Source organism: Physeter macrocephalus, chromosome 21 (assembly GCF_002837175.3).
Source record: "Physeter macrocephalus isolate SW-GA chromosome 21, ASM283717v5, whole genome shotgun sequence".
Classification (NCBI taxonomy): domain Eukaryota; kingdom Metazoa; phylum Chordata; class Mammalia; order Artiodactyla; family Physeteridae; genus Physeter; species Physeter macrocephalus.
In genome coordinates, this window is record NC_041234.1 from 101797654 (window position 1) to 101807015 (window position 9362).

At 56.7% G+C, this 9362-nt stretch overlaps 1 protein-coding gene across 4 annotated transcripts in view; it reads left to right on the plus strand.

Annotated features, from left to right (window-relative positions):
• The first annotated feature begins 6991 nt into the window (after positions 1–6991).
• The window catches only part of BCORL1 (BCL6 corepressor like 1), a 60030-nt gene continuing 57659 nt past the window's right edge, over positions 6992–9362 (plus strand). For 3 of the 4 annotated variants that reach the window (XM_007103038.4, XM_028482661.2, XM_055081855.1), the window contains exon 1: positions 7938–8157. The gene's annotated coding sequence lies outside the window, so the exon portion shown is untranslated. Of the gene's footprint in view, positions 7034–7937; positions 8158–9362 lie in introns of those variants that run through there. The other variant, XM_028482660.1, reaches the window with a different exon arrangement.

The following is a 9362-nucleotide window of genomic DNA, read 5'->3' on the forward strand; positions in this document are numbered from 1 at the left end:
GAAACTGTGGGCAATGCAACTTCTATGACTATGACAAGTCCCTCAGATGGGGAGGTAGAACTAAGGCACAGAACACAGAAAAGAACTAAGTACTAAGTAGTACTTGCCATGGGGCCAAGAGTTCAGAGGCAGAAGCATTCAGAGAAAGCTTCATGGCAGCGGGGCTTGAAGGATTTGGCCAGGTGAAGGGGCGCTCAAGTGTAGGCACACAGATAGGGGTGAGAATAGTATGTGTAGCTTCAGCAGGGCACGTCAATCCTGTGCCAGCATCCTGAAGCCTACACAGAATCACCACCACAGCCAGAGGAATGCACCGCTCCAGGAACTGGAATTTGGTGAGCTCCCACTGAATGTGGGCCACTGGACTGAGTGCTATTCTCAATCTTCTTTAGCCTCTTTGGAGGAAGAGGTAATAGTTCGACTGACTCAAAGGTCTTGCTAGATTTTATTCCATTCTCCTCTTCAAAAACACACACCTCTCTTTTTCTTTATGTTCAGGATGTAGCTTTTATTCCCAGGCTTGAATTAAGCAGGTGCTCCCAAGTTCTGAACTCTTTAAAAACTCCTCACGTTAAAAAAAAAAAACAAAAAAAACACAAACTCCTCACGTTAAAAAAAACAAACTACTATGGGGTGTCTACTAGGGGCCAGGCCCTTTCCTAAGCGCTTAACATACAAGAACTCATCTGATTCTTGGAACATTGGAACATTTTCAGGAGGTATTTATTAGGCCTCATTTTATAAATGAGGAAACTGAGGCTCAGAAGGAAGTCGAGTGTCCAAGGTAATATTGCTAGGAAGTGGCAGAGCCAGGATTCAAATCATGTCTGTCTAACTTCAGAGACTGTGTGAATTAAATGGGAAGAGAAAGGCTAAAAAGGACCAAGATTTAAAACTGAGTCTTTGGGAATTTCCTGGTGGCACAGCAGTTAAGAATCTGCCTGCCAATGCAAGGGACACAGGTTCGAGCCCTGGTCCAGGAAGATCTCACATGCCACGGAGCAACTAAGCCCATGTGCCACAACTACTGAGCCTGCGCTCTAGAGCCCACGAGCCACAACTACTGAGCCTGCGTGCCATAACTACTGAAGCCCGTGCGCCTAGAGCCCATGCTCCGCAACAAGAGAAGCCCGCGCACTGCCCCTGTTCGCCGCAAGCCGCAACTAGGGAAAGTGCGCGTGCAGCAACGAAGGCCCAACGCAGCCAAAAATAAATTTAAAATAATAATAATAATAAATTTAAAAAAAACCCTGAGTCTTTAATAACTGGCTAGAAGGGAAGCCAGGTCTGGGCCTCAGTTTCCCCACTATAAAATAAGAGGATTGGATTAGATAATCCATTCATTCATTCACTTAACAAACACTCATAGAGGGCCTACTCCGTGCCAGGGTGGGGGATGTTTGGAGGAGAGGACAGAGGCTGTGACACACGGATGAGAAATACTGGGTTCCTTCATCCAAGAAAGGGAGAATCTGGTTGGAGAGCTAAATAGGCAGAGCATAGAAGTGCTAACTAAAGGGACAAGCTCAGTACTGTGGGGTACCACTAAGGAGGGAGTGGGGAGGTAGTGGGGGTCAGGGAGTGGGGAATCAGGGAAGGTGGCAGGAAAGAGCTGGCTTAAGTAATGGTTGAGTGGCATTTCAACATGCTGAGAAGGGCATAGAAAAAGCTGAGGGATCAGTCAAGGAAGTGCTCCTCTTGTCCAAGGAATGGCAAGAGGGCCAGTTTAGTGAGAACAGAGGCCCTGTGAGCAACATGGGAGGAAAGGAGGCTGGAATTGGATCGGGGAAGGCCCTGAAAGCTAGGTGAAGGCTCATGGACTTGATTTTGTTGGCAGCGTGCAGCCACAGCCAGTTTTTCAGGAGGGCAGATGATTTCTTAGAGTTCCTTCCACCTCTAACACTGTCTGTTTGATTAAGAACCTTGTTAAGTGCCTAGGAGTCTTAGGGAAGGGGGGAGGCTTGACCCGGAGAGACCTCTGGGGTGATTTTAGTCCCCTTCCTCATTTCCCCCCCTTTGGCTATAAAATCCAGAAAGGTTGTTGGTTGTTTACAGAGTTAAGTTTAACCAGACATACTGTCTCCCCATCTAGACCCGGGGCTCTGAGAGGGCAGAGACCAGGCCTTCCTTAGCTGCAGTGAGCCACTGGAATGCTTCTCCAGCAGCAACCTGCTGCAATAGGGTTTGTGCATTTGAGATTTACGTGAAGAGGGGGCAATGAATTTTCCCCTGTGGCCCCTCCTAGAGCATAAAGTGAAACACTTGAGAGCACATAGTGTTTGTAACTTGTGGTCAGTCTTACCGACCTAGTACCAGCCCCACTCTTTTCCCACATTTTCAAGGCTCTTTCTGTACCCCGATCTCCCCTGGTCTGCCTTCAACTGGGGTGACTTAGAATGAGCCCTTCAGCAGTCTTGAGACCCTGGGTTCCAAACGTGACTTAACCTTCAACTGACTGGGGTGCAGGGGATGAAGGGATGACCAGAAGCTGCAAATGTGCTTCATTCTGACACTCTAAAGATCTAAACCACTGGGATTTTATTGTTATTATTGTTGTCATAGGGCTGGGCTGTTTTACCAGAGAGACAAGGCCTGTGATTGCAGAACAAAGCAGAGAATTGAAGCAATTATCCTATGAATTTAGCCAGAGGTTGGTTTGGAGCTTAAATTACCCTGGGACCCCCCCCCCCAAATGCTCTGTTTTGTCTGGTAAGCTTCAGGAAGGTAGGGCCCAGGCCAGTGTCACCCCTAGGTCTCTGAGCTACACCTAGGGAGGCTGGTGGTGCCAACACTGATAATAATAACTCTTGCATGAGCCTAGTGGTTTACAGTGTACAAAATTCTTTCCCATCCATTATCTCATCTGATGCTCAGGGGTGTCCCTGTAAGGGAGATATGACAGGTGCATTGATTTCCATATTTTAGAGCAGGGGGAAGACCCAAAATACAGTACCGGGCATCAGGCTGGCACTACTTAAATGTTAGGGCTTGCTTGAGGTCACACTGCTAGCTATTGACAAGACAGGACTGGGATCTGATTCTTAGAACTCTCCAAACAATCCTCTTTCCATTACACCAAGCTGCCTCTCTGAGTCCAGCTGTTATCGATGGGAGAAACAATTAGAAAAACAATCCTGCCTGAAAAGGAATATTTTGACATGAAATGGAGGCGCTATTCCATATTAAAAAGAGCTCCGGATGTGGAAACAGGACTACTGGGGTTGAATCCTGGCTCAGGCACTCACTAGCCATATGACCTTGAGCAAGCCACTCATAGCTGCTCATGGACTCAGTTTCCTCAATTACAACATCAAGAGTTGTAGTGAGAAACAAATGAAATAACACAAGTGAAAGCGCTTTGTAAACACTCTGATGTTGTACAAAGGTAAGGTATTATTATGATGATGTTGTGGTTCTAGCCTCAAATAAAAGAATCATTAAACTCTACATTCTTTACAAGGTTTCCCACAGCTCTCCCCACCCTGCTCCTTGGTTTCCCATCATCTCCTGTAGGGCAGGAAGTGTGGCCCCCCAACAGGAAAAGGCTCAGAAATGCTAGGGCTTCGGCCAGGAAATAACCATCTTGCCCCAACCTTTATTTCGCCAGATAAATGATGCAGCCAAATGGTGAGACACAGACTAGTAGGAACGGAGGTGTCCAGAATCTGTTTCAGCCTCAAACCAAGGAGCAAAGTAGCCCTAAGGCCCTAAGGGCCTTAAGAGACGTGGAGATTTAGTAATTACCAGATTAATTAAAATCAGTGAAGACAGCCAATTTAAATCAAAGCAGAAGTGGTGGGGCCTGCATTATCAGGCCCGATAGAGGCAATTTCCCCCCTTAATAATGCATTTCGAGTTCATATGTTGATTAGCTTAAACAAATCATTTCCCAATCTTCACTTTCTCTTGGTGCAACTTAGGCCAAACACTTTTTAAATTTTTTTTTTAGGACAAACACTTTTTAAGGTGTGTGTGGGGTGCATGGCAGGGCAGGAGTGGTCAAGTAAAACAGCTAGTGAAGAGGTTCCCAAAGCAAAGTAAAATGGCAAGCGGTATGTCCACGCTGCTGGCAATAGATTTTGATGTTGGTGAGGACAAGCAAGAGGGGTCATAGAACACCAGGCCTCATCCAGCAGCAAAGCCACTGCAGCCTTAGTGGCTTGCCCTCCTCCGCAATACTCACACACATCCTTCAAACCAGGTGAGGGAGACATACCAGGCAAGTCTCAACTGCCATCTCTAAAGTCCTTCCAAAGGAGAGAAGGAGAGAAGACACCCCACAGCTTAGAGATGGAACCTCTGGGCTTAGGACAAAGGAGGGGGGCGGGGAGGAGGGGGAGGAGGAAGACATTAATCCTGCAGGGTTTCCTTCCAGTCCACATCACCCTCTGGCTTCCTTAGTATAGATAAATATATAATAAATAATATCAATATATCTGCACATTAAAGATTTTTTTTCAAATTCCTGCTATTCATTTCACATTCCGTTTACAAAGCCCTGAACCCTCCAGGAACTGCAGGGCACCTCCCCTAATACCCTGTAGGTTGAGGCGATGCCTTTGAAGTCCACACCACCGACTCAGGGTTGGAGCTGCTAAGAAACACCCTAAGACTGAAAGTAAGTCCGCCCGGCAGCTTCAGCTCCATCACAAGCTGCTCTCCTCAGAGTTAATGTAAAGTCATCAGAGTTCCAATGTGGACCGCAGGCTTCTCAGCCCTTCAGTGCCAGGATAGCCTGGGATGTAAACACATACGAGGATTTATTCCTTTGGCCAGGAGAGGAGTCGTCAGGGTAAAGGGTAAGGGTCAAGGGGTTCAGTTTGGTGACTGAGGAGCCCGGGGAAAGAGAGCCAGGTTTTCGGCCCGCGTCGTGCAGGCTCCCCCCTTTACAGACCTTTCGTCCCCCTCCTCCTTCCTCCCTCGGGCCTCTCACTCCTACCCGGCCCCCCCACCCAGATGCCTCCACGCCCAGGCCGGGGGCTGCCCTTTGAGTTCTGCCCAGTGGGGCTGCAGCCCCGGCCGTTGCCACGAAGGGTGGGCCGCCCCGGAGACGCGAGGCGAGGCAGCGAGCCCCGGCATTTTCCCTTCCCCAGCACCTGTCCCACTTCGGCGCCGGGGCTGGGGCTGCACCCGCGGGCGGCCTCGGTGCCCGTGCCGGAGCCACGCACCGAGGTCGCCCGGGTTAGGGAAGTGGGGGGCCGGGGGAGGGGCGGGGCGTCCGGTGGGGGCGCCCCCCCGCAGGCAAGACCCTACCCACCCCATACACAGAGGCTAAACGGAGAAAGAGAGAGCCACACATAAAGCTCGAGCGAAAACGCTTGCTCTCCGACCCCAAGCGGCGTTGCTCGCCCCCCCCCTTCCTGGAGCCAGGGGCTGGCCGGGGAAGGTGGCTCCGTTCTTCCCCCGTGGCCAGTGCGGGGTCTGCGGCTGCCCGGCGAGGTTCCGGCTTCCCCGGGGCTGGCAGGGGGAGCCCCGAGAACTGCAGGCCTGCCCCCCCTTCCTCCTCCTCCTTCCCCTCCTCCCCCACGTGTCCTCCCGGAGCCCAGCGGCCTGATCCCAGCACCCCCCTCCACCTCCCTCCTCCTCCCGCTTCGCCCGCTTCCCCGGCAGCGTGGAGAAGAGCAAAGTTGCGACAGCGGCCGAGGGGCTCTGCCCAGGTGAAGGGGGCTCCGTGGGAGCGGGGAAGGGGGGGACGGCGCGGCCCTGCGGCGGGGGCGGAGAGAAGATAAAGAAACTTGCTTTCCTCGGCCCCCACCCCGCGCGGGTTCGGATCTTGCGTGGACCCAGCCCTCGTGGCGAGACGCGGCAACGCCGCCGGGACCGAGGCCGGCACCGGGACCGGGACCAGGACCGCGCGCCTGAGTCGGCTCGGCGGGCGCAGGCAGCGGGCCAGGCCGGCACCCAGGCAAGGGCGGGGTGGGTGGCCGTACACCGGACCGAACCGGGGACTCCGGTGGCCTGGGCGCGGGCCGAACCCGGATCGGGCCGAGTTGGGTAGCGAAGTAGGACGTGGATTCGGGGGCGGGGCGCGGCGGGAGGGGGAAACCAGGCCCGGCCGGACTGGCCTGGGCGTGGGGGCGGGGGGCGAGTTCGGGGCACTTGCTGGGCTCGGGACCGAGCAGTAGGGCGGGGCGGCGCTAGAGGCTGGGCCGGACCAGCGGGGAGAGGGCGAGGGGAGGGGGAGCCGGGGGTGGAGTAGGGGCGTGGAGTTGCGAGCGGGGTCTGGCCTCGGCCGGGGGCGAAGGTAGATCGGCGGGGCCGCCAGCGGAGGGAGGGAGGCCCGCGGCAGCGCGGCGGCGGCGAAGGCCAGCTTCCGCGGAGTTTGTGCCCGGGCTTCCCGGGCTCCGGCAGCCTCAAGCGCACAAATGGGGCTAGGGGATTGACTGGTAAGCAACTACGAGTGTTAGACGGTGGTCGGTGGCGATTCCGGGAAAAGCTAGGAGAGACACTGTCTGCAATTATGCCGCACCCCCCCCCACCCACCTCTTTAGCATCTGGATTCTGCTCTCAGGGGGCCGCGGACCCTCCCCGCCGCAACCCTTTCACTCTCCAGCACTCCCACCGCCTCCCCCCGCCCCTTACTCGGCCATCTGACTCTCCTTGGGTTTTGTGTTTGGGGGTGGACGACGGCGGGGGGGGTAATACTTTTCCTCTCGCGGCGGCAGCCTAGTTCCTATCTTATTCCTACATGTAGCGTTGCTTCGAGTAGCATGGACATTGGGGTTTAGATAATCTACCCCCAACTAACGCCCCCCCCCCGAGCGATTTGATGGCTTTTAAGGAAGGGGACGAATCCCTGGATTTCCACGCCTGGGATGAGGTTTGAGGATTGGGATTCACCCCCAGCTCACTTGCACTACCAACCCCTCTTTCCTTGTGAGCCATTTCCACGGGGATCCGAACTTGAGGGGGGGGGAACGGGAAAATTAATGTGCTTCTCTATCTCTACACAGGGTCGGCGTGGCCAAGGACGGCTAGTCTCGGAGGGAAAGTAGCCACCAGTCCAACTCGGGTCGCCCCCACTATTACTTCGGTGAGGGGGGCAACGCTAAGAAGGGGATACTGGTGGGTAAGGGCCCAGTATAAGGGAGGGGGCTGGGTAGTCGCCCCCGAGGGACTCCCTTTCTTGGCTGGGAGGGAGACGCGAGCCCCGGCTTCAAGGGAGGGGTTCCGGGGAGGGAGATGGGGGGTGGCGATGAGGGGGGGAGGGATGAAGGGGGGAGTCACGCCCTGCCAGCAAGGGGAGCCTCCCTCAGGCCCCTGGGGGAAGGGGACTGAATGTGTCTGCTCTGTGCTGCCGGGCAGGGGAGATCTGGGGTCTCCGGATTTGCACACTGGATCCAGCACCAGTGGCCTGAGAAAGTCAGGTCGGGGCATAAGGTGGAGAGCGTTGGAAGAAAGAGAGAAACCCCTGGCCGTGGTGCACTGATCATTTCCCTTCCTCAACCTCCCCCTTCGTGGGGCGTACGGGGGGGGGGCGTGGAGCTCCTGCAGCCTCTCGAATTGAGCACCTCCGCCTCTCCTGGGAGTCTAGCTTTTTGCCCGGCTTGCTGCAGCTACCGCTGCCTCCCTCTCCGGAATCCGCTCGGTCCTCGCAGCGATCCCCTCCTCCTCCCCTCCCCTCCCAGTGTCACCGGGGCTGCTTGGCTCTGCCCCCTTCGCCGCCGCTTGCTCCCTGCTTTCGTCCCTCCCTCTCTTGCTCTCTCCCTCCCTTCGCCTCCTCCTCCCCATTCCTCCCCCCGGGCAGGCGGCATTCTGGGAGTTGTAGTCCCGCGGAGCGGTGGCTGGCGCCGCCCGCGAACCCGACCGGACTCCACTTCCCGTCGAGCCCTGCGACCGGCACCCACTCCACCAGGCTTCGCTCGCACACACAGACACACACACACACACACCGCTCTCCCCCTCACTCTTTCGCTCGCCGCGGCTGCTGCCAGTGTGTGGCTCTGTCTCTCCTCCGCTTTGCTGAGCCCTCCCTTCTTCCTCTCAGTTCCTAGAGTCCGACCGCCGCCGCCGCCGAGAGAGAGAAGGAGGTCGGTGGCAATAAGGGGCGGAGGGGGCATCAGATCGGGGCAGTATTAGGAGGATGGTGGCTCAGAGCGGGTAAGAGGGAGTCCGGGTGGCGGCCTGAGCCTCCCCGCGGAGCCGACTCGGGAACAGGTGCGTCTTTTTTTTCTCTCCTCCAACCCCTCCACCCCTTTTGACTCCCCGGCTTTCTCATATCCTCCACCCGCTCCTTTCTACCTCAAGCCTTTCCCCAACACTGTCCCTTCTTCACCCCGCGGCCGCTCTGCTTGCCCCCCGGGGGCGCCGTCCTCTTCGTGTCCCCGGACGTAGCGCTCTCTGGAGCTCGCTCTGTCCTCGCCCCTCCCTTCGGGACAGCTCCCCTCCACTTCCCACCTTCGTACCCCATTCTTGCCCTACCCTACCCCCTCCTCACCCCTTCTCCCTTAGCCAGGTGAGACTTGTTCGCCACGATCCGAGAGTCTTCATCCCGGCTGGGCGGGGGTCTCCATGGAAACGGGGGTCGGGTTGATCCTGGGGGGGGGAAACCATTGGAATTACCCCACTCCTCGGAAAGGGAGGTGGAGGCTACGGTCTTGTTAACTACCTGGCCCCAACCCCCTGATCCAAGGATCCGACGATCCGAAGGGAGGCTGGCCAGCAGGGCAGGGCGAGAAAGGGCTTGTTTTTTTTGGGGGGGGGGCTGTCCGTGATGAAGTCCTGAAGAGACCAGGAGAAAATACCCTCCAACCTCAGAGGGGAGGTGCGACGGGTGCTCTTAAGGGCTGCTTTCTCCCTAGTGTCGGGGTGCAGGAACCGTAGGGTAAGGGGTACCCCTAGGTGGCGGCGGGGCCTGGGTTCGGGAGTGGGAGTGCTGTGATGGGGGCAGGGGCAATTATCCGAGTCCCTGGAAAAAAGGCGGGGGATGACTTCGGAGCGCCCTGGCTCCGCTGCCCTCGCTCTAGGGGCGGGGGCGCCGGGCCGGGCGCGGCGGGGAGGGGGCTTAAATTGAAGGAGGATGAGATCGGGGGCAATTCATACTAGCCCCGGCAAGCCAGGGGGGAGATCCGGCGTGCAAGCTCTCCACCCGCTTCGCGCCAGGCCTGGAGGCAAGGGGTCTGAGAGCGAAGCCGAGGGCTGCAAGGAGGGAGGCTCCGGTTACTGGGCCGGGTTTCGGGATCGGGGGCAATCCCCCAGCCCTTGGAGAAGGAGGGAGAGGGATGGCCGCGAACCCCAGGGCTCCCCCACCCCGGGTCCTAAGGGGCGTGAGGAACGGACAGCAGGCCTGGCGGAGCTGGATTCGAACGGATCGCGGCTGGAGACTGGGGTTGGGGGGGGCTTAGTGGTGGGCTTTGGGGGGA